Source organism: Pleurodeles waltl, chromosome 8, assembly GCF_031143425.1.
Source record: "Pleurodeles waltl isolate 20211129_DDA chromosome 8, aPleWal1.hap1.20221129, whole genome shotgun sequence".
NCBI lineage: Eukaryota > Metazoa > Chordata > Amphibia > Caudata > Salamandridae > Pleurodeles > Pleurodeles waltl.
The window spans coordinates 3,187,120-3,210,940 of NC_090447.1; the positions used below are offsets into that span (position 1 = coordinate 3,187,120).

At 49.2% G+C, this 23,821-nt stretch overlaps 1 protein-coding gene across 1 annotated transcript in view; it reads right to left on the reverse strand.

The window, feature by feature from the left end:
* Positions 1-23,821, reverse strand: part of LOC138248999 (vomeronasal type-2 receptor 26-like) — a 191,906-nt gene that overhangs the window by 151,624 nt on the left and 16,461 nt on the right. The gene's annotated exons all lie outside the window — the stretch shown is intronic.

A 23,821-nucleotide genomic window follows, 5' to 3' on the forward strand; every position in this document is an offset into this window, starting at 1 on the left:
GAAGGCCTGAGACAGATTTTAAAGGTTGCTTCTGTGGGTGGCGCAAGCAGCGCTGCAGGCCCAATAGTAGCATTTAATTTATAGGCCCTGGGTATAGGGATACCACTGTACAAGGGACTTACAGGTAAATTAAATATGCCAATCAGATGTAAGCCAATCATACCAAGTTCCCAAGGGAGAGCACATGCACTTTAGCACTGATCAGCAATGATAAAGTGCTCAGAGTCCTAGATCCAACAACAAGAGGTCAGAAAAAACTAGGAGGAGAAAGGCAAAAGGTTTGGGGATGATCCTGTAAAAAGGGCCAGTGGACCCTTGGTGGTGCAGAGTTCCACTATGGTATTTGATCGCTTGGAAAGGGCATGAAGTGTCTGACAATTTGTGGGATCAAGCTTCGTTTGTCCATGCCCCTCAGTAGGTCTCTGAGTTTCACAATAAAATCCCATAATAAGCTAGAAGTTTAAATATCACGGTTCACGCATGCTGCAGAACACTGAAACCTGAGCTTGCAGCACTAATCTATGCATTTAGGATGCTACTTGGAAAGCTGTCAAACCCCTGGTAATCAAGCTAAAAGTAATGACCACTCTGTCTTATAGTTCATTCAATTTCCATGAAAAAATGGGGCATTTCTTAAATGTCTCCCAAAGTTAGGTGTGTAGGCTGTTTTTCCACCTCCCTAATAATATATCTCAGCCGAGCTGCGGCAGGAATTTGGGCTCGTGGACCAGCACGTAGTACAGCAGGCTGCGCTGACCAAGTACCCTTTCTCCTTAGTAAATGCTGAGAATGGTGCGCTTAAAGCATGCATATGGATAGAGATGTAGAGGTGTATCACAAAACCCACGGATGACAGAACTGTCTTCTGCTCTGGAAGACCCAAAGTAGATAGCAAGTATCTAACACTTTGAAACTGATGGTAATAGGCAACCAATATGGTGCTCATTACTGGGAGACCAGGAACACTTCATGGAAAGAAGCCACCGCTGGATGGCCATCAATTCATACAAGCAACTTCAGCACCAAAAGTATCTAGCAGAAAGTTATAATCACTTTTTCCAAATAAGGTTGATGCAAATAAGGTTTGAGTTTTTTGCGTCATGAGCCCTGCTACCAAAATTTACAGGTAAATTATTAAGTGAATGGTTGCAGACGTTGGGGCATATTTATTATAGGTTTTGCGTCGGCTAAAATGAGCTTTATCAAGCCACGCAAGGCCACCCTGCATGGCTTGTTAAATCTAGTCTAACATAAGGCAGCGCAGGTCCCTGCTTGCTTTACACTGAGTGGTGCGGGTGCTAAGTGGGTGGAGTGCATCCCTCCATGTTTTCTGCCTGGTGAATTCCCAGATTTATACCCACAATGTTTCCTGGCGAATTCCCAGATTTACCATAAGTGCTAGACCTGGAAATGAGCCAGAATATTACGCCTTCCCACCAGAGGCAAAACTAGGAGAAGTATCTGTAGCTTAGGAAAATGACTCTGAGGATTGTTTTTGTGCAGGAAGGTACCCCCTTCAAGTTATGAAATACGGCTTGTTCCCACCCTCTCCCTTTCACGCAGTGCAGAAGGGTGGCTTTCTGCGTTGTGTGATAGTTTGTTAAATATGCCTCTGTGTTTGCTTCAGTGAGAATGTGCGCTGCATTTATTGTGTGTCTGCCCTTGTAATCCACGGGAAGGCAGATATTGACTACAGCCAGTTTTTCTTTTGTTAGGTATAAGAACATGTGGGGGCGTGGCTTGACGCCGATGGGGATGACTTCGCAGCTCTGCAGTGGTTTGGGAGGGCCATCAGCCGCATTTCAAACAAAGTTTTTCTGCAGCCTGCAAAATGGACCTATTCGCTGCATGAATGTCCCCTGGCCATGGACTTGTATTTCTCTTCTTGCGGTAAGTAGTAAACACCAGATTTTCATACTTTTTTGCCATCGCGTCTTCCTCACAGGAGTTGCGCTCACCATTTTTTCCCCTAAATCTGCATTCCTCAAGATGTAGTGTGTAGCGTGCTACTAGAAACAACATAAAGCCCACAACTTTAACCTGACAAGGGGAAGTTTCTTCTTCATGTCCCATATTTATTTCTAAAATGATGCTACCCCCTCAAAACTGAACAATTTCAGCTGTATCATATTAGTATCAATACTATTACTTACGTTGTACTCTATTAATAAGTGTGTTATACATTATTACAGCCCTGATGAAGTCATAGGGGAAATATCCCTGAAGAAACACGTGCTGGCTGGCTGGATTTGAGAAATGTCCAAAGGTCATACCGGTGGAGACTTAATGTAAAATCTACTTGAATTTGATCTGTTGAATTATGAAATATGATTCACTGGACTTTGTATGAACTGATTGTGGATATAGCGGTTGCCAATTGAGCATGCATATGGACTAATAAATAACTACAACAAAGGTGGAACTATTGCTGTAACAATGTTCATATATTATATAATCAACTAAGTGTTTTTACTGGTTGGTTGTGTGCCTGGTAAATTTGTGAAATTATGGCCTACCAGTAATTGTTTGCTGGTATATGGGGTCTTTTGGAAGTATTCACCCTGACCAGTGCACCTTCTGAGCTAGTTTGGAGTCAAGGAACGGCAGCGCCTTTATACTCACTGAATACTTTCCTAATTAATTACATGTACCTGGGTGACTGGACTCTGGTAAGTACCCAGAACTTCCATGTCACACAATTGTTGTGTCCTGCATGCTTCCTCAACACCCAAATACTCCCCAATTCACTGTATGTCTCAACACACCTCCCATCTAATCACCTAATGCCCCTCTCCTGCATGCCACACCACCACCCAACCCAACAGTCCACACAGCCCTTGGCAAAGGCTGGGATAGCATTGTCTAATACTATAACTACGACTCCCACAATGCACTAGCCCATCTTCATGAAAACCTGGAATGTGCACATCATATCACATCTCTTGCATGTATGAATATTGTACAAGCTACACCAACCAGATGGTACCACTAAGGACCACTAAATGGCAATGACAGCAATGCAATGTTTGGGAAACTGGCACCTAGTTGGAGTACCCCCCCACACACTTTTTGCCTGGTTTCTGAATGCAACTTGGACTGGAGTGCACTCGGATCCTGCTAACCAGGTTCCCAGTGCCAGTGTTGTCTCCCTAAAAATTACAAAGGTGATTGGAAACACATTTAGCTGCCACTATAAGTCCCTAGTAAATGGTACTTAGGTACCCAGGGCATGGGGTACTAAGGGTAGGCCCCTGAGGCCAGCAGCACTGAGTGTGCCACCCTCTAGGGTCATGCATCCAGATGCACCCAGCCCTGACTTTGCAGGCTGGGTGTCCTGGTGCAAACCTAAAACACAAGTTCAACTTGGCACACTACCTGTGTGCCCTGTCCACCATACGCTGCATTTACTATGGGTAAGACACCCCTCTAGCTGGCCTTACAGTTCTAAGGCAGGGTACTCCATATTATATGTGAGGTCATAGCTGCATGAGCAAAATGCCCCCTCTGTGTCACTGTCAAACCTGGGACATTGTGAGTGAACAGAGCAGCCATTTTAATATATGTGCTGGACACTGGTCAACAAGAGTTTCCCAGCTACATAATGGCTACTCTGAACCTGGACAACTCAGAATGATAAATCCAAACTGGTACCAGTACTGTATTTAATATAAAATGTACCCAGGGGTCACCTTAAGGTGCCCCCTGCAAAAGCTAACTACGCTGGCATGGTTGCTGACTGGATCCAGCCTCCCTGCCACCTCCAGACAGCCAATATACAAACCTTAGGGGAGAGCCCTGTCTCTCTGGTTTGTAAAACAATGCCCTTCCTGGGTGGAGGAGCTAACACACCCTCCCTATGGAATGTGCACTGCCCTGGCAGTGAGTTTCAAAGGGCTACCGTCCTTGAAACTCGACCCCGAGGCCCGCGGATAGCAGCAGATGGCCTCCCACTTTGCAAACCCCCACTTTTGGAGGGAGGAAAGGTGGGAAACCACACAAAGGATAGGGGGAGTGGCCTCACCCAGCATGCCCTAACCCCTAAGGTGTTGCCTGCAAGGTGGACACTCTATTTCATTTTCTTCAATCTTGGATGGAAGTAAAATAGCCAATCAGGTTTAGGGAAGTGTCCCTTCCCACAGGAAGTGGCCACCAAAGTGGGTGGAACCACCCAAAAGTAAAGTGTCCCACTGGACACTACCACGGTTTCCCTAAAACGCCCCCTCAATTCCGTATTTAATAGGCATCCCTAGACCAAGAAATCAGATTCAAAAGGACAAAGAAGAACAGCACTAAAGAAGATTTAAAGCAAGAGAACCGTGGACTTGCTGAATCAAGGAAAGGCGCCAATCCCTGCCTGCTGCACCCAGGACCCGACAATTGCTGCTGGGGGGGGAGATGAATATTGTACTGACCTCAAGAAACCCAGAGAACCTCCAGGCTTCAACAATCGGCCCAGATCTCCCTTCTAAGTTGAGATACCACTCTACAAGCCAGCAAGAACCAACACTGACCGGCCAATATTTCCTGAACCGAAAGTTACAGCCAGACCCGACGACACACCAATGACCACCAGAACAAACCCCGCAAGTGTGCCAAGTTTGGTGGCACTGTGCCCTCCAGAGCTGAAATTAAAGACCAGGAGGAAGTACTAGTCAAGGGACTTCAGCAACACCCTGGACCTCCCACCAGAGTGCCCCCGTTGTCCTGTAAGCCACCCTCCAAGAGACTCACCTCCTGCCCCAAGGGACTCCATTGCGCACAGCTCCTAGATCAGCAACTCGCCCTGCACCTGGCCACCCAGTTTCCTGCAACGAGGAACCAGCTGTGCCCACAGGGTCCCACACCCTTGCCACCTTGACCCTCCAAGGGGACCTAAGGCACCACCTTTAAATCTGCAAGAACCACCCTTTTCAAGGTGGTCCCCCTGAGTGCCCCTGTACCTGCTCCAAGAGACTTTCCAATGCTGTCCCCACTGGAACTGGGAACCACCTGAGCCTCTCAAGCTGGCACAGTGTGCCCACTAATGGCCTCATCCAACCTGAAAAAGTGGAACCTGGTAACATAACTGTGCGATTTTATATCCATTTTTAAAAGTGACTGCCTATTGATTCCTATGGTGTGTAATTACGCACAAAAAGACTGCATTTAATAAAACTTTACAAATTCATATCTTAAAAAGTACTGAACTAATTTTGATAATCTCGGTGTTAAAAATTATATAAACATCTCAAGTATTTTTATAAATTGGTCTCGAGTTATTCCTTTGAGTGCGTGAGTTGCATGATTGATACTGTGGGTTCAACCAAAGCTTTGCACTTCTTCAAGATTAGCCTGACTGCTCGACCAAGCTACCTCAAAAATTAGAGCTTTAGGTGACCTAGTTTTTGCCTATGAAAACCAATGTGTGGTTGCCTGGACCCCCTACACAGTGTGCCCAGTTTTATACACTACATAGGGGGCTAGCCTCCTACACAATGGCACACCACATTGGCAACCAAGGCTAAACACAGCTACAGCTCTGTGGCAAATCCAAATGGCCACTTATCTAGATCTCCAACCCTGAAATGGACTGACCATGGTATGGAAAGTCAGATGGCAGACTCTATGCACATGCAAATATGCAGAGACAGGACATTTAACATTGCATACTCACACACTGTCCTCCCACTGTTGCACCATGGTGCAATGTCCAGCCATTTCGTGTAACATCGAGCAAGCCCGACTAATCACTAGGTAACTGTGCTGAACAGCCATGTGAAGTATCAGACAGTACCTGAACGCATCCACAGTGCTACATGTACCAAACCTGAATGACAGCTCCCAACAGGGAGCATGGAACACATGTCACAGACTAGTATGTACCACCAAAGTTATGCTGTGCAGCATCTGTTATTGTCATAGCTGGGAATCATGTTAAGACACTGTGGGGGTCATTGTGACCCCCGCGGGCGGCGGAAGCCGCCCGCCTGGCGGGATCCGCCAGAAGACCGTACCGCGGTCAAAAGACCGCGGCGGTCATTCTGACTTTCCCGCTGGGCTGGCGGGCGACCGCCAAAAGGCCGCCCGCCCGCCCAGCGGGAAAGCCCCAGCAACGAGGATGCCGGCTCCGAATGGAGCCGGCGGAGTTGCTGGTGTGCGACGGGTGCAGTTGCACCCGTCGCGATTTTCAGTGTCTGCCAAGCAGACACTGAAAATCCCAATGGGGCCCTGTTAGGGGGCCCCTGCAGTGCCCATGCCAGTGGCATGGGCACTGCAGGGGCCCCCAGGGACCCCACGACACCCGTTCCCGCCATCCTGTTTCTGGCGGTGAAAACCACCAGAAACAGGATGGCGGGAAGGGGGTCGGAATCCCCATGACGCCGCTGCTTGCAGCGCCGCCGTGGAGGATTCCCTGGTTTCCCTTTTCTGACCGCGCCCCAGAAGCACCGCCAGCCGTTGGCGGTGCTTCCGCGGTCGTTGGCCCTGTCGGTCCATGACCGCCAGGGTCAGAATGACCCCCTGTATGCATCTGACAAAGAGATAGCCAAACACACTTTCTATATTTAACTCAGTGTCTCACTCCATCCACAGGTACCCCTACCAGTGCCACCATGGAGAGGGTACCAGAGACTGCCAGCCCTCCTCAGGATGTAGGCCCCAGTGAGGACAACAGGCCTGGATGCCTGGACAGTGACGACCTACCTGGCCCATCCTGGACACCTGGCCAGTGTACGACTCCATGCCTCAACCTGCCCACATCAATTCTCCCACCCCACATTACTACTCCATCACAGCCAACCCTTCGTCCCCAAACCTGTGTCCAAGGACTGTTCAAACTATTGTGTACACCACAGTACAGGGACCTGAGGCAATCCATGACATCCCAGACAATGAAGGTCCTGCTAATACTGGGAGTGGGCAGACTGTGCCAGGGGCACAGGCACCTGGGGCCAGGGGGCATGGGAGGGAAGCTGTGGACCAGAGGAGGGGGGCCCCAAGGGACTCAACTGATCAGGAAACCATCTCCCAAGTCCTGGGAGAATGCCAAAGTTCCCAGGACAGCATGGGCCAGATTATCAGTATGAAGGGGGAAAACCAAAGGGTGCAGAGTGAATACCACCAGGAGGTCATGCAGCAGTGGCAGGCCCACAATGCCACCATGGCCACCATTGCAGGGTTGCTGAGGGACATCAACACCACCCTGCTGGATCCTCGACCCACCATCAGGCCCCTTCCACTAGTAACCTTACATCTGCCCCATCTACATCAGCGGCAACTAGTGGGATGGAGGCCCTGCCAGGGGAGCCACAGGCCTCCGACACCCCTCCCACTGTAGCAGAAGTACCAACCCCCGCAAACGTGGCCAGCCACCTAGACATCCAGCCGGAACAGATGCCAAGACCAAACCCACTGCCAGGAAGTGAACCTCACCTGATTTGTATCCTTTGTGTGCCACTGAGACACCGTGTTCAATCAATCAATCTATCAATCAATCACTTGTTAAGTGCGCTACTCACCCAATAGGGTCTCAAGGTGCTGTGGGTGGGGGGACTGGGGGGTGCTACTGCTCGAATAGCCAGGTCTTGAGATGCTTCCTGAAGGTCAGAAAGTCCTGGATCAGACGTAGGTTGACAGGGAGAGAGTTCCAGGTTTTGGCTGCGAGGTGGGAGAAGGATCTGCCGCCGTTTGTGGTACGGTGGATGCGGGGGACGGTGGCGAGGGCGAGGTTGGCGGAGCGGAGCTGGTGGGGGGAACGTGGAAGCTGAGATGCTCGTTGAGGTAGGCAGGGCCTGCGTCATGGAGAGCCTTGTGAGCGTGGATCAGGAGTTTGAAGATGATCCTCTTGTTGACGGGGAGCCAGTGAAGGTCTCTGAGGTGGGCTGTGATGTGTTCGTGGCGAGAGAGGTTAAGGATGAGGCGTACGGAAGCGTTCTGAATGTGCTGAAGTTTCCTCTGGAGTTTGGCCGTTGTTCCCACGTAGAGTGCGTTGCCGTAGTCCAGTCTACTGCTAAGGAGGGCGTGGGTGACTGTTCGCCTGGTTTCGATGGGGATCCATCTGAAGGTCTTGCGAAGCATGCGGAGGGTGTTGAAACATGAGGATGAGATGGCGTTGACTTGCTGGGTCATGGTGAGCGATGAGTCCAGTATGAAGCCGAGGTTGCGTGCGTGGGTGGTGGGAGTTGGAGCGGCTCCTAGTGTGACAGGCCACCAGGAGTCGTCCCATGCTGATCTGTTGGAGCCAAGGATGAGGATCTCAGTCTTATCCGAGTTCAGTTTGAGGCGGCTTACCTCCATCCAGTTGGCGATGACGTGAAGTCCATTGTGGATATTGGTCTTGGCGGTGGTGGGGTCCTTCGTGAGTGAGAGGATCAGTTGTGTGTCGTCCGTGTAGGAAAAGATGTTAAGACTGTGGGATCGGACGATGTTGGTGAGCGGTGCCATGTAGATGTTAAAAAGGTGGTCTTGGTGGCTTTCGACAGGAACGGAGGGAGGTGGACTCTCTGAGTTCTGCCGGAGAGGAAGGATGTGCTCTAGTCCAGGGCCTTGTTGCGGATTCCGGCGTTGTGGAGGCATGTGGAAAGTTTGTGGTGACAGACGGTATCGAAGGCTGCCGAGAGGACCAGGAGGATGAGGTCCAAGGTTCCACCTTTGTCGAGCATGATCCTGATGTCGTCAGTAGTGGAGATACTGTGGTTCTTGCGGAAGCCGGATTGGGAGATGTCGAGCAGGCTGTTGTCCTCCAGGAAGCGTGATAGTTGGCTGTTGACTATCTTCTCGTTGACCTTCGCTGGGAAGGGGAGGAGGGAGATGGGTCGGTAATTCTTGAGGTCTTCGGGTCTGCCTTGGACTTTTTGAGCAGGGCGTTGACTTTGGTGTGTTTCCAGCTCTCCGGGAAGGTGTCGGTCTCGAAGGAGCTGTTGATGATGGTACGGAGTTGGGGGGCAATGATTAGGCTGGCTTTATTGAAGACATGGTGAGGGCAGGGGTCGGCGGGTGATATGGAGTGGATGGTCCTCATGGTCTTGGTAGTGTCCTCATCGTTGGTGTGGGTCCAGGTGCTCAGGAGGTTGGTGTGGTTGGGTGCGTTGGGGTTGGTGTTGGCAGCAGTGGTCGTGGGGACCGGGGAGGTGAAACAGCCGTGGATGTCCGTGACATCCACGTTCAGAGACATGACTCTATTTTCCCATCGCACTTGGATACTGGACCTGTGCAAACAACTGCTGTATCAGCTACTCTGATGATTCCATCTACCATGAACTCACTCATCACCCTTATTTCTATTTATGCACCTCATTTTTACTTTCAATATCATGATATGCACAATAAATCACCATTGAACACAGCTACTGTATATGTGTCTTTAATAACACATCTACAATTGTCTTGCTTGCCACCTGTGGTCTGATTATGCCCCCCTACATCGGACAGGCAGTGTAGTGGACAGCAGAGGGAGGCACCCTCAGCAGAAGACAAAATAATACTGTTATGTCCCAGGACAGATGTCAGAGAGAGAGTAATCCAGGGCCACAAACGAGTAAAGTCAGTATTCCAACCTGCAAAAAGGTGACAGAGAGTACCATCAGGATGGAAGACATGGTGCCACACAAAGCACATGTGCAGGTCATAGATGTCATGCCCAGTGTAGAATACCTCATAGGCAGGGGCCCCCAGATATTACCACACATCACCAGTCACAGACTAATCACACAAATCATTAACCTGCCATCTGTCATGTATAACACTCATGCCTGTAATTATTTAGCAAGAGCTAATAACTATGAATGCCTAAGCATAGGTAGCAGAGGCACAGATTAAAAACCATAGTCAGTGGGTGGAATGATATGAGAACAGAAGAATGCAGCTAACATAGCTCAATACTGGTCTGTCCATTTGAGAAGTGAATGTAAGTAACCGCAGTGAACACACATTAGAGCTGAACCACTGTTACAGTGCACCTTACATTCTATCAGTCAGCTTCCACAACTCACACATAGGGATAGGACCACATTACACCTCCACTGATGAATCACGTCATTGTCACCAATCCACCTCTGAATGTGGACATTCAAGACTTGAAAAACCTCACACTACATACCTGTATGTCACTAGAAGTAATGATTGATGAGCTCTGTCCTAGAGTCTGCTGCACCTTCTTCCTCTGCTCCTCATCACTTGCCATTTCAGCATTTCCAGCCACTGGTCAAGCTGCCTCACCTTCATCAGCTAGCAATGGTATCTGACGTCTCAGGGCTAGATTGTGGAGCATGCAGCAGGGAACGATGATTTGGCATACCTTTTGGGACGAGTAGAGGAGGGCACCTCCAGATAGGTCCAGGCACCTGAATCTTGTCTTCAGAAGGCCGAAAGTGCACTTGATTACCTGCCTTGTCCTCCTGTGGGCCTCATTAAAACAGAGTTACCCTTAGTGGCAGGGTACCTCATTGGTGTCAAGATCCAAAGAAGGTTTGAATAGCCAGAGTTACCTGTGTGCACAAATGTAGGACTTGTGATATAATAGGTACTGTGACTGGGCATATTGTGATGACAGGTGCCATAACAGTTAAACACCTACATATGCATACATACCAAGGAGCCATGCCCTCTCTGTGTGTAGCCGTGCCATCATGTGTGGGACATTGCTGTTCTGCAAAATGTATGAGTCATGTACTGATCCTGGAAAATTGGCTGTCACTTGTGAGATGTACAAGTCTGCCAGACACCCCACCTGAACATTTATGGAGTGGTAATTCTTCCTGTTCCTATACACCTGTTCATTGACACTGGGAGGGACCAGGGTGACGCGGGTGCAATCAATGGCCCCTATCACATGAGGAATGTGTCCTGTATCATAAAAGTCTGCCTTCAAATGGGCCAAGCCCGCACGTTGGGGGAACCTGAGGTAGCTGTCCAGGTGCTTTAACAAAGCACACAGTACATCCTTCAAGACAAGATTGAACATGGGCTGAGGCATCCCCCCTGCTTCCAAAGCCACTGTATTCTGAAAGGAGCCTGTGGCCAGGTAGCATAACACTGACAAGACTTGTACAATGGGAGGGGTGCAATAGGGATAGCGTATTGCTGGCAAGAGATCTGGCTCCAAATGTGTACATAGATCCATGATGGTTTGACGATTCAGACAATATATCTTGATTACATGCCTGTCCTCCATGGTTGCAAGGTCAACTAGTGGAGGGTTCACTGGTGGTTGTCTCAATCTCCTCATGGCAATATTATATCCATGTTGAGAGGAGAGAATGTACAATGTGTAAAGCAGTTGGCACATGTAAGCACCACATGGTATATTAGCTCACACCTAACACTATAGGGGATGTGTTGCACTGCTGACATATACAATTATGACCATGGTTATGCAAATGTTACACCCTCATTGCTGCACATTGGTTGATGTGTAAGTCGTGTAGGACATATGTCACATGTGTAATTGAAGATGTGTGGCTGACTGAGCTGTGCTGTACTGATCACACATTCATTATTGGAATCCACCAATATATAGCCCTCGCCTATGTGCCTCCGAGTATCTAAACATAGCTATCAAAAATTATACAGCCTGAACATGTAATTGTGTCAAGAACGTCACAATTTGAAGCACTACCAGGATGGCACAACATAGGGTAACACCATCATTTGGACGAGTATGTGTATGGCGCACTTAGTTAGGCTCATCCATTGATTAAATGTGCACAAAATGGCAGTCGCCTGTCCTGCTGTAATGGACAATTTGAAGTGGCCTAAGTCCGCCGAAGGAAGTCGTCATGGCGGTAGGCGGTCGCAACCGCCGTGCAACTTGTCATTGGTTAACATTGCTGCCTGTGGCGGACTTGGGCATACATCACCAGCACAGAAAAGGCTGGAGTTCAGCCTAACCAAACAGTCCCTAGCAAGGAGAACAGCTTGTATCAACCTTCTTCACAAAGCAAGGACTGCAGTCACAAACACCATAAACCATGACATCTGGGAAGAATTGACGAAGAAACCCAGATCTCTGGCGAGAATATACCTTGACTCCTCAATTAAGCAGCTCGGCATTGAAAGCCCATGGTCATCGGAGCCCAGCCACAAACTCTTCAAAGCCTTAAACTAAAGAACAGCAAAGTTTCTGTCCCTCACTGAAGATAAGGCAGCTCTTGAGCAAAGGCACCATGCCTGGCTAGTTCTGAACAGCTACAAGACCATAGCTCCCCAGTCATATCTGGGTGAAACTCTAACCTACAGCACCAAGAGGAAGTTCTTGCTCTACCGCCTGGGGGGTCCTCCCTGTAGGAATACATGAGAAGCCATGGCGATGACCACCAAAGGACGGGCTCTGCAGGCTGTGCAGTCTAACACCTGAATTGGTGCCCCATGTACTCTGCCTGTACCCTAGGATCCTGTTGGAGCGGCGCAGGATCCTGCGACCTCTGTGGATCCAACTGGGGGTCCACACATGCAGGCACGCGTCAGTAATCTGCCTTAACTCTACCAACCAAAAACTGATCACCCACACTAAGATATCTGGAGGGTGTGGAGCTCGCCCTGGCCAATGTAATCTCGGCTGGCAACAAGACTCTCTAACAAGCCTTCAGCCAGGACGCTCATACAACAACACCCCAGAATCAATGCCACCTGTTTCGAACGGGGGCACAACTACTTGTTTTTGTTTGTTATGGTTCTATTCCCTTTTAAGATTGATGCTTTGATTTTACAGGTTTACTTTGTATAAGTGCAATGGTTTTCATTAACTAGACACACTGACAATAAACATTTTTAATTGGACTCCTGACACTGTTGCTATCAAGACCTCCATGCCGTGAGCTGCTGTGTACTGCCTCTGGGAGCCATCATGCCATACTGGAGAAGCTGGTGGAGGAGGTCCTACCCCTGTATGAACAGCTATATGGGGCACCAGAGGAGCAGGTGAGTCCAATGGACCAGCCATGTGTGATAGGGGTGGTGTGTGATGTTGATTCGGGCATGTGTACTGCTGAGGGAGTAAAGAGGATGGGTATGTGCTGGCACTTGCTGTGACAGGTGTATAGTGTTCACTCCTGTTGGCATGGTGCATTTGTGCATGACTTTCTCCTTTTGTCTGTGTTAGACTTGGCATCCTTGGCGTGGTCTCCCCTAACTTTTTGCCTCTGTTTCCCAGGTTGTTGATGTATGCTGGACTCTGTCTTTACTGTTTTTGTTACTCTGGGCACTTTACCATTGCTATCCAGTGCTAAAGTACAAGTGATCCTATGTAAAATGTATGTGTAATTGACATTCCATGATTGGCATATTTGGTTTACTAGCAAGTCCCTAGTACAGTGCACTAGAGGTGCCCATGGCCTGTAAATCAAATGCTAGTAGTGGGCCTGCAGCACCGGTTGTGCCACCCACATTAGTAGCCCTGTAAACATGGCTCAGACCTGCCACTGCAGTGTCTGTGTGTGCAGTTTTAAACTGCCAATTTGACTCGACAAGTGTACCCACTTGCCAGGCCTAAACCTTCCCTTTTTATACATGTAAGGCACCCCTAAGGTAGCTCCATGGGCAGGGTGCAGTGTATGTAAAAGGTGGGACATGTACTTATGTGTTGTACATGTCCTGGCAGTGAAATACTGCTGAATTCGTTTTTCACTGTTGTAAGGCCTATCCCTCTCACAGATTAACATGGGGGTTGCCTTGAAATATTATTAAAGCGCAGATTCCTTTTGAGAGCAGATAGAACATTGGAGTTTAGGGTCTCCGAGCTCACAATTTAAAAATACATCCTTTAGTAAAGTTTGTTTTTAGATTGTGTCTTTGAAAATGCCACTTTTAGAAAGTAGGCATTTTCTTGCTAAAAACATTCTGTGACTCGGCTTGTTTGTGGATTCCCTGTCTGGGTCAGTTGGGATGTTTGCACCTCTACTCTAGACAGTGACACAAAGGGATCTGGGGTGTAGCCTGTATATCCTCATGGGCCATCTGGGCTGAGGGGAGGGAAGGAGTGGTCACTTACACCTGAAAGGACTGTGCCTGCCCTCACACAATGCAGTCTTCAACCCCCTGATGTGTGTCTGGGGCCTGCCTGGGCAAGGCAGGATCTTGAAACAACAGGGACTTCTCTTTGAAGTAGGTCTACTTCAAAGGCAGAAAGGGGTATAAGAAGAGCACCCAAACCCCTGAGAATTAGATCACTTCTAGAATCAAGAGGAACCTCTGCCAAGGAGAAGAGCTGAAGAGCTGAAGAGCTGAAGAGCTGAGGAGAAGTGATGCCCCTCCCTGTGACTGTGCTTTGTTGGGCTATCCTGCAGTTGCTGCTTCTGCCTGTGAAAGGAGACAAAGACTGGACTTTGGTGTGCATTGCTGCTTGAGAATAATCTCCAAGGGCTTGAACTGAGCTTGCCTCCTGTTGTTGAAGTCTCAGGGCCATCAAAGACTCCTGCTGGGCCCTTGAGAGGTGAAGCTGGCAGCTAAGAACTGAACATCCATGCAAAGACCGTTGTGCGGGGGAAACGTTCGACGCACCACCCGCCTCGAGGTTGATAAACGATGAGCCGCCAGCCTCGTGGCTAAAAATTGACGCTCCACCTACACCGCGGTTGGAAGATTGACGCAACGCGGCTGCAGAAATGATGCGCAACACCCGCAGTGGCTGCTGTTAATGTCTCAAGCCTCCATGCAGTGCGGTTCTTGAAATCATGCAACTGGATTTCAACGCAACATCATTGGGTGTGGAAAATCAACAGAAAGCCTACCCGGACCCGAGGTGCCCTTCCAAATTGAAGCATCGCTCTCTTGCGGGTGAGAAGAAATGATGCACGCCAACCTGACTGTAGGAGGAAAAATGAACATTCTCACTTGTGGGTGAGAAATCAACAAATCGCTGGCCTTTTTCGACGCACACTCGCCCGTGCTGCTTTATTTAGACTCTACATAGGTACTTTTGTGAAATAACAGCGTTCTCTGTATTTTATCAGAATTAAGGCGGTCATTTTTAACATGGCGGTAAACACCGCTCCGCCAGCAGTGGTTGTAACTACCGCAAACAGGCTGGCTTTTGGACCACCATATAATGATTAACAGTAGAAACAGCCAGCGGGGCAGGCACTCACCACCAGTTTGAGAGGGCTGCCACCAATGGCGGTAGGCCATTTCAGGGCCATTTCCAGCCCTGTACAGCTGCTGGTATAATGATGCATGGACCCCCATGTCTACCGCAGCAGTCCCCATTGTAAGTATAGGGGGACTGGGTGGCAACACCACAAGTACCTCCCATTCCCACATTCATCACACCCATGACTCAAACATCGTCTCCCGTGACTAACAGCATGCCCCCACACACTTACACAGCACACAGTTCTACAAATCCCACCCAGACACCCCATTTGATCACCCAGACACACATAGGGACACCCACACTCACCCATGGACCCCGCTTGCCTTACATTCTTTGGGGTCCACGATGACGGCTTCTGGGGTCCCCTATTGTGTATGGGCAGTCCCACACTGCTGACATCATTTCGCTGTCATCCACACCGCAGTGCTGATTTGTGCATCATTATTTGGTGGGTGGGGGGTTTGTAGGAATGGGGTGCTGTGTCCTGCCTTTCCGTTGTCGTTGGCCCTGGCAGTGAGTGGAGGTGTCAATTTTGTGGTAGTATGTGTTTTTGGCATCTTAATTCGGCGGTGTGCAGTCCAAGTTTGTTTACCGTCACCAAGGCGGACGGCGGTGATTACTGAGGGCCTAAGACTCTAATTATTTTTAAAATTCATAACTTGACTTGTGTATGTTAGATTTTTGTTGTTTTGGTCTTGTTTTGTTGATATTACCTAAATTTCTAAACCTGTGTTGTGTCATTTTGTAGTGTTTTCACTGAGTTACTGTGTGTTGGTACAAATACTTTACACATTGCTTCTGAAGTTAAGCCTGCCTGCTTGTGCCAAGCTACCAAGGGGGCGAACGGGGGTTAACTGAGGGTGATTCTCCTTTACCCTGACTAGAGTGAGGGTCCTTGTTTGGACAGGGGGTAATCTGACTGACAACGAAAGACCCCATTTCTAACAATCTGTGTCATCCATGCAGGTGAATGGCCATCATAAGAAAAGGATCTGGCGTGCCATCACCAAGCAAGTGCGGACCCTGGGGGTCTACAGCTGGCAGAGCGCTCATTGTCGCAAGCGGTGGGAGGACCTGAGACGCTGAGCGTGTAAGACCGCAGAGGTCCAGCTGGAGATGTCCTTCCAATGAGGGAGGGGTGCCCGTTGTACCCTGACGCCCCGAATGCCCCACATTTTGGCAGTGGCCTACCCTGAGGTAGATGGGCATTTGAGAGCAGCACAGCAGCCACAAGGGGTGAGTGCTGACTGTATCTAGGTACTTGGCTCTGGCTGTTTGATGTTTGCTGCCCCACTGTAGCTTCTGTGACAATGTAGTAAGTGCAACTTGCATGTAGACTAGTGGACATGTGTAATTCCCACCTTGCCTAAGTAATAGATGCGGCTTCATGGTTTGCTATCAGTAAATTTACATCTCTTGCATCAAGACATCTCCATGTCTGCATGTGGAGATGGTCAAATGACAATGCCACATGTGTTAGTCCATCCTGCCTTTTCTATGGATGTGAGCTTGTGTATCACCCTACCTATTGAGTATGACCTGGTCCATCCATCAGTATATGAGCATTAGTGGCTCTAAGGTGTCTGTCTACTCTCATCTGTATTGATCACATGAATTTTCAATGGGCTGGCTCTCATTTTTGGTACAAGGACTATAGACATCTACTGGTACAGGTATAGACTCCATGTGAGGCAACCATCTCATATGGCTTGTATAGGACTGTATTTATGGCTTAATAGTTGTATCCCCATTGTTTGTTCATCTTCAATCTATGGGGTATGTGAAGACGGCAACAATAGACTAATAAGATTTGGGTGTCTGATATGGTATATTTGCACTCATCATGCATTTATATGTGCTTGAGGAGATATTTCCTTCAACGCAATGGGTTTGTTCTAGAGGAGGTAAGTGCCTAGGTAGATCTCGCCTTTGACAATATGCTATGTCAATGCCAGTGTGCCAGTGCCCTACAAATTACAGTGCTACATAGCTCAGTTGCGGCCTGCATCATGTCTCAGTGGTTACTTGGGGACACATCTGAAGAAGTGGGACAATGACTGCTAACCTTGGCCTAGCTGATGAGGGTAATTTTGACAGGACAAGGTTTCCTTTGACTTCTGAAATGGTGATATGATCTTTATGTTGTATCATCATCCCTGTAGCTGCCTATGTAGTAGTGGGATATGTTGTCAGTGCAATGGCAATTGTGTAGGTCCATGTGTGAATAATGCGTATATGTTCTTTCCATCTGACATGTATGCTGTCTTGGACTTCAGAACAGGTCATCACAAGTCAGAAATGGAGTGAGTGATGTAGGTTTGCTCATGTTGTGAAGTCGAACTACTGTAACTGCATGTCAGGTGGAATGGTAGGTGTCCTATGATGTAATATGTGGCTTCCTGAAGCTCATTAGTTGTGACACTGCACTCAGTGATTGTCTGTGGATGTATCATGTGTCTAATGTAGGCCATTGCAGATGGACATAGATGTATGAATAGATGTGGTGTATATGTGTTTGGTGTCTGCAGATCTTCCTCTGTGATTGTGTCAAAATAATCACATCGCTGTACTCCAGACTTGCATTCTACATATCAGATGTGACCTGTATGGGACTCCAACTTGTAGTGGCTATATCAGTTAATGGATCCATATTGGCATTTCTGTACAAGGTGGTAGGTCAGCCATGTTATGTGACTGACAGGTGCTGTGTGATCTGTGAGTGGAGTAGTCTTCGCTAACCAAGAAAATTACAGATGGACATGGACTGATCAAGTGTAGTTCCAGTACAAGTCTAATGTGTATTGTTCAGTCACCTGCTCTTCCAATAGGTAGTATAAGTATGGAGAGGTATGTTCAGGAACCAGGTAGTCAATTGTACTTCAGCCAGGGCATGATGTACATGCAGACATGACTTTGCTGGTGATCACGTGGATCACTCCAGTCGTGCTAACTTACTTGGAATTTGATGTGGGTGTGAGGCTTGATATACAAGGGTGGCTAGTAGGGACATGTAGTGACATAATGTAGGATATGTGTAATGCCAACAGAGATAGCTTAGCCAGAAGATGTTTACTTACAGATGCGCATGTTTAAATGTGTGTATGTGAGGATTATGTTAATCCTCTCTCTCCCGCTCCCTCTCTTTCCCTCCCTCTCTCTATCTATTTGTATGCATCAGCATCAGCAGGCAAAGGAGATGGGGCACAGGCAAGTGATGATGCTGTACTCCACGGGACCTGGAGTTCTGCGACCAGCGACAGGGAGGGACCCAGTGGCACAGAGGGCGAGGGTGAGACCGGATCTTCCACTTCCTCCTCAGAATCTTTGTCTAGTGGATACTCCCTGACGGACCCTTCTGGGACCACCCTAGCACCATCTTTGTCCACCACCCACTTACTACCACCGCCCTCCCTGTAGCTCCCCACCCAGTTGTCCGTGCCTGCTCACCCAGGAGGGCGGGCATCTCCTTCACCGCAGGGACCTCTGCCCCTGCCCCCGTCAGCCCTGCTGCCCTCTGTGAGGAGGCTAATCACCTCCTGAGATTGATCTCTGTGGGTCGGTCGACCATTATGAATGTCATCTAGGGACTAGAAACTCAGGTGCAACATAGCAATGTGTTCCTGGAGGGCATTCACAGTGCACTGGCTGGCCTACAGAGATTCTTTCAGGCTCTGGCCTCCACACTGATGGCAGCCAGTCACCCTTTGTGTTCCGTCCCCCCTCTACCTACCTCTTCCCAATCCCACACCCACTTCCCTGTCCCAGCCAAAGCACACAGACAGACAAGCATGCACCCACTTCAACACCCAAGGCTACAGCTGACAGACAAAAGCACCACAAGACCCACCACCGGCATGCACACAAACAACGCCTACCTGCAGACACACCAACATCCACTACCTGTACAGACTCCCCCACAAACCCCACCTTCACAGACACTACAACAGACACACCTGCAGACACCACACCAACATTCTCAGATCCAGCTACCACTCCAAACCTACCAACAGTCAGCACAACTCTCCTTCTACACCCCGACCCGTCATCTCTGCTCCACCAACCTCGGCCTTGCAACCGTCCCACGCGTCTGCAGAACTACAACCGGCGGTAGATCATTCTCGCCGCCAAAACGTGGAACACTCTTCCCACCCACCTGCCCCAGACCAAAGGCCTCCTTTCCTTCAGGAAACTTTGCAAGTCCTGGCTGTTCGAGCAGTAGCAGCACCATCCCCCCCTTCTCCCCTTTCCCCTACTCAGCACCTTCAGACCCTCACGGGTGAGTAGTGCGCTTTACAAATTCCCGATTGATTGATTGAGCCCTAAAACCTTCCGACCCGCCCTAAAAACAACTGACCCCCCAACCCTGCCCCCTCAAAAAAACTACAACGCCCCCCACCCCGCCCCTAAAAACAAAACTACCCCACCCCTAAAAACAAAATTACCCCCACCCCTACCCCTAAAATCAAAACTACTCCGCCCCCCCACCCTAACCCCTAAATATAAAACTACCCCGCCACCACACCCCACCCCTAAAAACAAAACTACCCCAACACCCCACCCTTGCCCCTAAAGACCAAACTACCCCAACCCCTACCCCTAAAAACTTCCCCCAACCCTGCTCAGCCCCACTTACCTACCCTAACCCCGACCCCCACCCATAAAATGAAAACGACCCCAACCTCCCCACCCCTAAAACTGAAACTACCCCACCCTCCCATCTCGCCCCCTAAAAACCAAACTACCCTGACCCCCACCCCTAAAAACTACCCCCCAACCCTGCCCCAGCCCCACTTACCTGACTGCGTCCTCTCCCGATGCACTCTCCCTTTTTCTCTGCCTTAACCACGCATATGCGTTGTTCAGCACATGCGTAGTTAATGCAGGGAAAAAGGGAGTCATTGTTCACACAAGCGTGGTTATGCTTACGTTGTTTACGTATGCGTTGTTCCGGACTCGTTTTTCCGGACATTTCCCATGCATCATATGTTCACATTTTCACATACACATCAACTAAACTAAGTGAACCCTCGTGTGATATTGAGAGTCTTATGCAAATTGAACCATTCATACTACATCAACAAGGTCGTCCTTGCTCTTCAGAAGAGTCATATTATCCAAGACTCTTCGCAACCATGAACGCATGCACCTGCACGCCCTGCTCTTCAGATGGGTCATAGTAACTAAGAACATTTGCACCCATGCATGCATACACCTGCCTTCTCTGGTCTTCAGATGGGTCATATTAAGCAAGACTCTTCACATCCATGCATACATGCACCTGCATACCCCTTCTAACCCATGCATGCAAGCACCTGCATCCACCTTCACACTAATGCATGCATGTACCCGCATACCCTGCTCCTCAGATGAGTGATAGTAACCAAGGCCCTTTGCACCCATGCATGCATGCACCTGCATGCCCCTTCACACCATGAATGGGTGCACATGCATGGTCTGCTCTTCAGAAGGGCCATATTAACCAGGGCTCTTCGTACCAATGAATGCATGCACTTGCACACCCTGCTCTTCAGCTGAGTCATAGTAAGTAAGAACCTTTGCACCCATGCATGCACTTACATGCTCCTTCACACCCATGCATGCATGCACCTGCTGCCCTTCGAGAGGGCCATATTAACCAAGACTCTTCACACCCAGGCATGCATGCACCTGCATGCCTCTTAACACCCATGCATGCACACACCAGCATGTCCTCCTTCACACCCATGCATGTATGCACATACATGCCCTCTTTCACACCCATGCATGCAGACACCTGCATACCCTCCTTCACAATCATGCATGCATGCACCTGCAAGCTCTCCTTCACACCCATGCAAGCATGCACCTGCATGCCCCGCTCTTCAGAAGAATCATATTAGCCAAGTCCCTTCACACCCATGAATTCATACACCTCCATGACCTGCTCTTCAGGAAGGTCATATTAACCAAGACCTTTTGCACTCATGAATGCATGAGGCTGCATGCCCTGCTCTTCAGAAGGGTCATATGAATCAAGACCCTTTGCACTCATGAATGCATGCAGCTGCATGCCCTGCTCTCCAGAAGGGTCATATGAACCACAACCCTTTGCACCCAGGCATGCATGCCGCTATATGACGCGGAGAGTGCGCTAACGTACCTGTATACCACATTAGTTTCAGCACAGAACTCCACAATGTATTTCATTTCAAGACATGGGGTGAAAGGTGACGAAACTGTTGCAAAGTATTTCTGCATGTTCAGAGAGGAAGTGTAGCCTGAAAAGAGGATTGATAAGTATTTGAAAGTTGGCATAAGCCTGTAAAAAAGCCAGGATTTTGAAAAACTGTGAACAACCGGCCTGTGGTCACACCCTTCTAACTGAAGGTCACTTTACAAATACAGGACCTAGTATGTGAGATAGGGGTAAATTTGGGGGGTGGGGGTCTACTTTTTGATTATGGAAAATAGATTGAATTATAGATGGGTAACAGCAAACTATAGGGATGTTTTTCACTGAGTGGTTCTGAGAGACATGAACTAGACAACAGGAGCAAAGCTCCAGTTGTCTGTGATGTCGCTCAGTACCCCGTGAAACATCATCGTAATTTACTTTTTACCCATCTATAGTTTTATTTTATGTATGCATCCCAAAATCATCTTCCCCTGCTTTCAGCTGCTGCTCAGTGGCAGAGGAATATGGGGGGAGCCATACATAACATGGTCTTTTTATGCATCCCTTACCCAAAGGTTACAAAAACCCTTACCTGCTATCCTTGACCACGCCCAGCATCTTCCCAGCCTTCCTTCCCCCTCCTGCAGTTGTGTTTTATGCTTTCAGTCAAAGCAGGCATCAGAACTGCACTGACAGGCTCTCAGAGAGCCCTGACCTCTGGCCTGGGAGGCCTTTATGAGATCACAAAAGTGGGTAACAAGTTTTGTTATCAACTGTTGCTATGTCATAGCAGTGGGTTATGAGATTCACAAACTGAAATACATGATTGAGGCTCTCTATGAGAGCCCAATGGGATAATACGTCTGATGGTGCGCAATGTGGAGCGTTAGATGCTACTGCACTGATCTGACATGGAGAAGGAACGGATTAATGTCTCTCAGAGTATTAAGGAGCGACAGTACATGAATATATACTCCAACAGTAGCGGCAGGGAGACTGTTAGACCTGACAGCCTTAGGGTGGTCACCCCTAACTTTTTGCCCGCCTCCCTCCACTTTTTAGATACTGTTTGTGCTGGTTTTAAGACTCTGCACACTTTACCACTGCTAACCAGTGCTAAAGTGCATATGCTCTTTCCCTTTAAACATGGTTACATTGGATCATACCCAATTGGACTACTTAATTTACTTATAAGATCTTAGTAGAGTGCACTATATGTGCCCAGGGCCTGTAGATTAAATGCTAGTAGTGGGCCTGGCGCACTGGTTGTGCCATCCACTTAAGGAGCCCCTTAACCTTGTCTCAGGCCTGCCATTGCAAGGCCTGTGTGTGCAGTTTCACTGCCAATTCGACGTGGCATTTAAAAGTACTTGCCAAGCCTAAAACTCCCCTTTTTCTACATTTAAGTCACCCCTAAGGTATGCCCTAGGTAACCCATAGAGCAGGGTGCTGTGTAGGCAAAAGGCAGGACATGTACCTGTGTAGTCAACATGTCCTGGTAGTGTAAAACTCCTAAATTCGTTTTTACACTGCAGTGAGGCCTGCTCCCTTCATAGGCTAACATTGGGGCCTGACACTTGCATGTCAAAGGACAGCAGCCTGCCCTCACACAAAGGACTGCCACACCCCATTCTAGGACCCTGGCAGACAGGATTGAACTGCAAGGGTACCTTGTGCACTTCTAAGCCACTCTTTGAAGTCTCCCCCACTTCAAAGGCACATTTGGGTATTTAAACAGGGCCTCTGCCCCTAACAAGTCAGACACTTCCTGAGAAGAAACTTGAACTAGAACCTGCATCCTGCCAAGAAGAACTGCGTGGCTGCCCAAAAGACTCACCTGTCTGCTTTCTGTGAAGGACTGCTGCCTTGCTGCTCTCTGGCTGTGGTGAAGAAGTGCTCTTCAAGGGCTTGGATAGAGCGTGCCTTCTGTTCTCTGAAGTCTCAGGACCAAAAAGGCTTAGGCCCTCATTCTAACCCTGGCGGTGTAACACCGCCAGGGCAGAGGGCAGAGGAAGCACCGCCAACAGGCTGGCGGTGCTTCCTGGGCCATTCTGACCGCGGCGGTAACGCCGCGGTCAGAAAAGGGGAACCAGCGGTTTCCCGCCGGTTTTCCCCTGGCCCAGGGAATCCTCCATGGCAGCGCTGCAAGCAGCGCCGCCATGGGGATTCCGACCCCCTTACCGCCAGCCTGTTCCTGGCGGTTTTCACCGCCAGGAATAGGCTGGCGGTAACGGGTGTTGTGGGGCCCCTGGGGGCCACAGGCATGGGCAGTGCAGGGGCCCCCTAACAGGGCCCCACCATGATTTTCACTGTCTGCTGAGCAGACAGTGAAAATCGCGACAGGTGCCACTGCACCCGTCGCACCCCTGCAACTCCGCCGGCTCCATTCGGAGCCGGCATCCTCGTTGCAGGGGCATTTCCGCTGGGCCAGCGGGAGCTCTTTTGGAGAGCGCCCGCCGGCCCAGCGGAAATGTGAGAATGGCCGCCGCAGTCTTTTGACCGCGGTGCGGTCATTTGTCGGCGGGACTTTGGCGGGCGGCCTCGGCCGCCCGCCAAAGTCTGAATTAGGCCCTTAATCTCTACAAGAAGGACTCCTTGTGCGG